Raw genomic sequence first — 7,809 nt, 5'->3', positions numbered from 1 at the left:
ATTAATTTTTAAATGTAGTAGGTTTTGCATATTTATCACTTTAGTAAAATTCTTAATGATTGTCAGATTTCCAGGAGCTAAGCATATAATTTTATTAATACAAAGTAATGACAATTATTGTTTTAAATATTTATGCCTCTTATTTCTGTTTTAATTTTGATAAACAGAATGTCCAGAAAATATTTAATATTTGTGATGGAACATGCTTTTCTTTTTCTTTTTGAGTGTCATTGGAATGTCTTTGGCCTTTCAATATCAAACACGATGTTGGCTCCAGGCCAAAGAAACACACTACTTATTCAAATTGATTACTCATCTTTAGTTAAAATTTTAAAGCATTTAAAAAAATACAAAACACCACTGGCACAGGCAATGTGGTGCAGCAGTGAAATAGCTGCCAGGGATACCTGCATCCCACTTCAGAATCTCACAGCACAGTGGTGTAACGGGTAGAGCCGCCGCCTGCAGTGCCGTCATCCCACATGGGTGCCGGTTTGTGTCCTCGCTGCTCCACTTCCAATCCAGCTCTCTGCTATGGCCTGGGAAAACAGTAGAAGATGGCCCAAGTCCTTGGGCCCCTGCACCCACGTGGGAAAACTGGAAGAAGCTCCTGGATCCTGGCTTTGGATAGGTGTAGTTCTGGCTGTTGTGGCCAACTGGGGAGTGAACCAGTGGATGGAAGACATCTCTCTCTCTCTCTCTCTCTCTCTCTCTCTCTCTCTCTCTCCCCCTCTCCCTTTCCCTCTTCCCCCACCCCCCGCCTCTCTGTAAGTCTGCCTTCAAATACATAAATCTTAAAAAAAAGAATCTCACATCTGCTTCCAGTGCAGCTTTCTGCTAACACACGCTGAGAGGCAAAAGACAACAGCTCCCTGCTGCACACACACAGGAGACCCAGAAGGAATCTGGACTCCTGGCTTCGGCCGGGCACAGCCGTGGCTGTTGTGGACATTGGAAAAGGAACCAGCAGGTGGAAGCTCTCTCTCTCTCTGTCACTGTCTTTCAAATATATAAACAGAAACATCAAAGTAGTAGTCATTTAAAGCAAGAAAATAAAGCAGTATTGACTACTGAAATGTAAACTATTCCTTAAAGCAACTAAAATAGACTTGCAATACATTTGCTACAACTTGAATGAGTCCAATTAGCTTAAAACCCTTTTATAAGCAGTACACAGTTTAATTTCTCCACGACATGCAGAAAATTTATAGCAGCAATGTATAAATACAATAGGAAGTTTACATTCCTACTCTTTTTCTCTTCATTTAAGCTTAAGTAATAACTCAAATTCATGCTTTTTTAATATTATGCTTTTTCAATTATTTTTGAGTTTCTGTCACAAATATTTTTTTCCCTGTGGGTTACAATACATCAAATTTGATGAATGCAGAAAGCTCTGACAGATATTTTAGTGAGCTGATTTGTGCCGCTTAATGTCTGAAATTTATGTGGTTAGTTGACAGCCTGGCTAAGGCAATACAATACTGAGAAGTAAAAATACAAGCTTGTTCTTGGTTAACATATGTTTGCTGCTCCAGTCCCATAAAATTCCACATTTGCAAATTTTGTTCTTATGCTGTTGTTTGATTGGAAATAACACATTGCAATATGGATTTCCCTGAGTTAAAAAGTAAAAAATCTGGGGCCAGCGCTGTGGTCCAGTGGGTTAAGCCACCACTTACGACAACGTCATCTCCTTTCAGAGTGCCAGCTCACGTCCCAGTTGCTCCACTTCCTATCCAGCTCCTTGCTTCAGGGAAGAAAACCCTGTAGTATATCTCACATGGCTTGTATTTGGCCCTCACTCGGAGCTAGTTGACTGACAATTTTACCTCCTAAGTTAGTTATTGGAAGCAGTTCTGGATTCAACAGAAAATCTAAAGACCTCACTGAGGCCCACACATTTAGGCTGTCTTCCACTGCTTCCCCAGGCACTGTTGGGGAAGTCTGTGGATTCAACAAGGGTAGCCATGGAGCTCTAGAAACTTCTGGACTAAGCACAGAAAAATGAATTCTCGCTAAGGTTTAAATGCTGAAAGATTCCAAGAGGAAGTACTTGCATTTTGTAGCCACAGTACTGAGGAAGAAAACCCTGTAGTGTATCTCACATGGCTTGTATTTGGCCCTCACTCGGAGCTAGTTGACCGACAATTTTACCTCCTAAGTTAGTTATTGGAAGCAGTTCTTGCCGGTGACATTTGGGGCTTTTTGACCATTTTCCACTTAAGTCCAGGGGTTGCAATACTGACAAAAAGAGAGAGAACACTGCCCATTGCATCACTTCCGGATGTTTACAGCCCTGCCTGCCAGCAGTTACACTGATACCTATCTCGTCTGAAACAGGCAGCAAGAACTGGAGTTGCTGAGGTCAGCGGCGGTGAGTGTGTGTTCGAGGTTCGACCATCCCCAGCGGCAGAGCAAGCACACCACTAGCATGGAAGCCCCCTGCATCAACCAGGGCCTCACTGGGCCTTGCATCCATTCACAGCTTTAAAAGAACATCTGAGGAAAGCAGACCTAGGGCCTTGAGAGCGCACGGGGTGTCAGTCACAGACCTGCCTTGCGGCATCCGCTGCTGGGCAACCACTGGGGCCACCTAGAGATGTGCAAATCTCTTTGCTTCTGCTGGTGTCAGATAAGGAGGATTCTCATGAAATGAGCTTGAGAAAACACACGTGAGAACCCAGGGCTATGGAGCCCAAGAGGATGAACTTCTCCTCTATTCCTAAAGTCGGTGCCACTGATCATGCACCTGGCTGGGAATGGGAGCAGGTGCAGAGGCATCTGGAGGCATCTCACTGCTCAGCGACATTACAAAGTGACAAAGGCGGCGTGCCAATCAAGGGTCATTTCTGGTGTTGGCTTCGGGATCTGTCTCAAAAGAATCGATGGAAAATGCCCATCACCTAAGCGGCTCTCCCACCGGAAATCTCCCACAGGAAATCTTGGTTGTGTATCAGACCACATGCTCTAGAGACTGCTACCAGTCCACACAGGGTGGGCGAGCCCCCCTTGGTCCTTCTATCTTTGACGAGCAGTGACGTGCAGTCTTCTTGGCTTGAGCACCTGCCCACAGTCAGGAGCCCTGCTCACCATAGAAGCACATGTGCAGGTGGAGTGCTCTAGGGTTTTAGCGGAAGCCTTGCCTGTACCCGACAGCTCTGTGCTTGGGAACTTACTTGAAAACTCTGATCTCTGGTCCTGACATTTGTTGAGTTGGCTCAACTGACAGTGGAAGTTTAAGTTTGGAGCAGAAGTCAGCTTGAGGAATGCGTTTCAGGAATGTGTTTCAGGTCCCAGTGAAAGGATCGCTGAGGAGAGAAGGGGGCCTGAATCTTCAGTATGCATTTCCAGTCGTCCTAAGTTAGCAGGGGCACATGTGCTAAGAGATGATACAAGAGAAAGAGGAATGGTTGGAGAAGGAGTCATTGTATGCATTATTCTCTCTCTCTCTCCCGGACCCCTCAAAGTTTCATTGAATTGGGTGGCAGAAAGTCTTGCCAAGAAAAATTTTTTAAAATTTTCTTTTAAATCTGCTTTACCTAGGGACTGGTGCTGTGGCCTAGTAGGCTAAGCCTTAACCTGCAGAGCTGGCATCCCATATGGGTGCCGGTTCAAGTCCTGGCTGCCCCTCTTCCCATCCAGCTCTCTGCTATGGCCTGGGAAAGCAGTAGAAGATGGCCCAAGTGCTTGGGACCCTGCACCCACCTGGGAGACCTGGAAGAAGCTCCTGGTTCCTGGCTTCAGACTGGCCCAGCTCCTGCCCTTGTGGCCATTTAGGGAGTGAACCAGTGGATGAAAGATCTTTCTCTCTGTCTCCGTCTCACTATCTGTAACTCTATTCTCAAATACATAAATAAAATTTTAAAAAATCTACTTCACTTAAAAATTCCTATTCAAAATATCTCCAAGCGGCTCAAGCTAAGGAGAATAGAGCCCAAGATGATTGAAATCTTTAGACCTCAAAGTCTAGCATGAAAATCTGAGTTTGTCTCTTCTGGAGAAACTGGATCCTCTAGTTTCTCCCCCTTTGACCTTGAGGTCCTCCACCAAGGAACAAGATTTTGCCTCCTGCATGTCTTGACAACTTCCTATTTGCCAGGTACTTGGCCTGTGACACCAACACACTGAAGACTCCTAAGCAGTTCCACGAGGTAGGTCCTTTAGCCCCGTGTGGCAGCTCAGAAAATGGTGGCTTGGGGACCTTGACAGATGCCTGAGGTCCCTCGGTTGATATGCAGGTTTGGGTCTCTGGGTTGGTGCTACGTCTGAGTGGCAGGAATAAGAGAGAGGCTCAGAAACCACGAACAGAGGATCTGAGTAATTTTTAAGGAAAGACTGCAGAGGGAAAGTGAGTTTGATCAAGCGGACAGGGCCAGAAAATCTACGGCTCTGGCATGTGGTGCAGTGGGTTAAGCCAGCTGCTCTGCCTACCATCGAGCTCCCTACCATTGTGCCTGAGAAGGCAGCAGAAGATGGACCGAGTACTTAGGCCCCTGCACCCATGTGGGAACATTTAGGGAGTGAACCAGTGGATAGAAGGTCTCTCTCTTTTTCTCCACTCTCCTCTCCTCACCTCCCCACCATGCTCTGCTTGTGAAATAAAGAAATTTAAATAACTAAATGAAAACATTGAGAGTGGTTTGAGGAACATCCGGACATGTCAGAGGACCCAGGCAACCAGTTTGCAAATTGCAATTGGCCTTTTTGGAGATTGCTTTTCCAGAAATGTGGGGCTGCCCACCCGTGGGGGAACGATCCGATGAAGCTGGGCACGTTCTTAAGGCCGGATCCTAGACAGCTCATCCAAAGCCACAAGGTTAAGGTATGGGGCTGTGTGTTGCCTCGCTGTAATATGTTTCTTTCCTCTTCTGAGAAATGGAGGAAATAATAGCACCTATTTCACAGGGATGCGGTGGGAACCCATGGAGTAAGACACCGATGGTGTTTAGAAAGGTGCCTGGCACACTCAGGTGTGGGTGCTCCTATGTTCAGTGTGGACATGCAAAGAGGGATGTGGGTTTGTGTGTGTGTGGGGGGGTGAGTAGAGGAGGCTGTGAGATGGCACATGCAGGGAGACCCCGTTTTGGGGGAGACCTCTGTGTGTGTGTGTGTGCGTGTGCTCATGGACTGTTGGGCAATTCACCTGTTGGTGATATCATTCTTTTTCTACAGTCAGAAAAAAAAATTGGTTTTCAAAAACAAAACAAAAATAAACAACAATGCTCAGGACAAACTCCCCTCCCCCCCAACAATTTAGCTTCTTCCTTGATTTCTGTATTCCTATTCACAGAGGAAAATGACCGGGAGTAACTCTTAGTTCTGTTATCGGGATCAAGTCATTTAACTAGAGTCTCTCTCTTTGGGGTGATTATTTAAAAAATGTAACAAGTGCCGGCGCCATGGCTCAATAGGCTAATCCTCCACCTGCGGTGCCAGCACACAGGGTTCTAAAGCCGGTCGGGGCGCTGGATTCTGTCCTGGTTGCCCCTCTTCCAGGCCAGCTCTCTGCTATGGCCCGGGAGTGCAGTGGAGGATGGCCCAAGTCCTTGGGGCCCTGCACCCGCTATGGGAGACCAGGAGAAGCACCTGGCTCCTGGTTTTGGATCAGCGCGATGCGCCGGCTGCAGCATGCCGGCCGTGGCGGCCATTGGAGGGTTGAACCAATGGCAAAAAGGAAGACTTTTCTCTCTGTCTCTCTCTCTCTCTCTCTCATTGTCCACTCTGCCTGTCAAAAAAAAAATGTAACAAGTGAATATTGGGGGCATGAAAGTCTTCAGGAGGAATCATCACTACTCCTGGTCTGTTTTCCAGGCATTTAAAAAAGCCTTTTCTTTCTAGGGCCCACAACTGTGACCAGTGGTGTTTAGGAAATAACAGTAAGAACAGCATTGACAAAATACATCCAACCCTCAGGGGTTTGTTCTTATTTCAAACAAACTGAACCTGCAAGGACCTCGTGACGCAGCCCTCCAGGAAATGGAAAATGCTGCCTACAACTTCTGAACTGCCAGGGATGCTTAGTGCCGAGGCGTCTGCATGAGGATGCAAGGCAGGGGCTTGCACCTGCTCGGTCACAGGATACAGCACCTATTATATGACACATTGGACTCACCGTTAAAAATCGCACTGGACTCATCTGGGATTTAACAGGAGTACAGACATAAGTTAACCAGAAAACAGTCTCTCTTCTCTTTCCCTTAGTAGGGGCATGCTCTGAAGTCCCTACTGATGAAAGGAAATGAATGCTCCAATGCATCTCAAATCAAAACACGAATCTTATAACCAAGTAGAAACGCAACAATGAAAACTGGCGTGCGAGAGGAGAAGGATGGGACGAACGTTAGAACTATTCGTCCCTTGGCGATTTTTTAACCTGACTCGTTAAAGCCTTGGGTTTCTCAATCTGAGATCATGATTTCATTTTTCCCAATTCCTGATGCAAATTGTAATGTCCTTTAAATAGGTATTTTATTTAAGGTTCAACCACAGCAATAAATTTATCGGTTGCTAACATGTTAGGCTAAAAGCTGACTGCCCTCTGGTGGACTGTTTTTAAAACATTGAGCACCTTGTTCACTGAATTGCTTTATAAAATACTGCACAGAGCCATGAAATGGTTTTTCAATTCAGTTCAAATAAAATTACTTGAGGAAAAGGGGAAAACCCAAACAAGTCACTCTTTATTAACGTAAAAGCAAATTTGAATGAGTTCAGCTTTCTTTCGATCTTTATAACTAGTTGGCCCTTTATATATAAATTTATTTTAGTTTCAATGATAATGAAACCAAGAAAGAAACAAAGAAAAAAAATTTGGAACATCATGTTCATTTTTGGAATGTGGATATTTTGATCGCTTTGTTATTTTTCAGTTGTTTACAGCAATGGAAAAAATAAAGTGTTTATTGTGCTCATGTTCTGTAGGAATGTAATCTTGCTGTTTGAAAAATGAAATGAAGATAATTCTGTACCTGACTAAAAAGAAGGACTATATTGACTGATTTAAAAAGAAAAAAAAAAGCTTAAGAAAAAAACTACACCAAAGTACAAGAGTTAAAATGAGTATAATATAGGAAAGGATTTTTAGGGAGTGTTAGTAAACCACTTTGGAATGTAAGAAAGAAAAACAAAACCAAACACCAGTTTGCTGTCAACTCTGTGATACAACAGGATCTCATTTTCCTCTGTTAGTAATTCCCTTCCCCTGCCGAGGCTAAGGCTCTGTGAGCTGAAATCCCAGGCGATCCCCACCAGCTGGGTGTTGGGTTCGCTTGTTTTCCACTGCCTGTAGGATTGGGCACATTTACAACCGTGGAGGCACCGCTTGCTAATTGAGAATTCCAACTCAGGCTTTAAATCACTTCCTTAGCACACACACCTCATCCTTAGGCAAACAAATCTCGTGAACAGTATTTAAACTCACATTAGCAAAGTCATTTCAAGTAGATAAAAACTGGGCACATAGAAGTCCTGAACTGGCAAAGCACTTTACAACAAAAGTCTTAGAGACTGTAAGGAAAATGAAAGAAAGTCCTGAGCGATTTCTCTGGTTAATTCCATCAGTGCCAGCAACACCTCTGAAAATTCCATTTAACCTTCCCCCTCCCCTTTCTTCTTGGTGCACAATTTCTTGGCAACGGCATAAAGATGAATTTTTATCTCGATTTCTTTCACATTTGCAAATGAAATCGTACACAGAACACTCTTTGTCACGACGGCATTGAGAATTGCAGTCAAATCACTACAGCAGTTAATTCTCTGGCTGCAAATACTGCAGCCCAAGTAAAGTGGCAGCTTAAGCAATTTTTA

This window comes from Oryctolagus cuniculus, chromosome 16 (assembly GCF_051225735.1).
Source record: "Oryctolagus cuniculus isolate XC-2025 breed Fujian yellow rabbit chromosome 16, ASM5122573v1, whole genome shotgun sequence".
NCBI lineage: Eukaryota > Metazoa > Chordata > Mammalia > Lagomorpha > Leporidae > Oryctolagus > Oryctolagus cuniculus.
Note: the sequence above shows the minus strand (reverse complement) of the source record.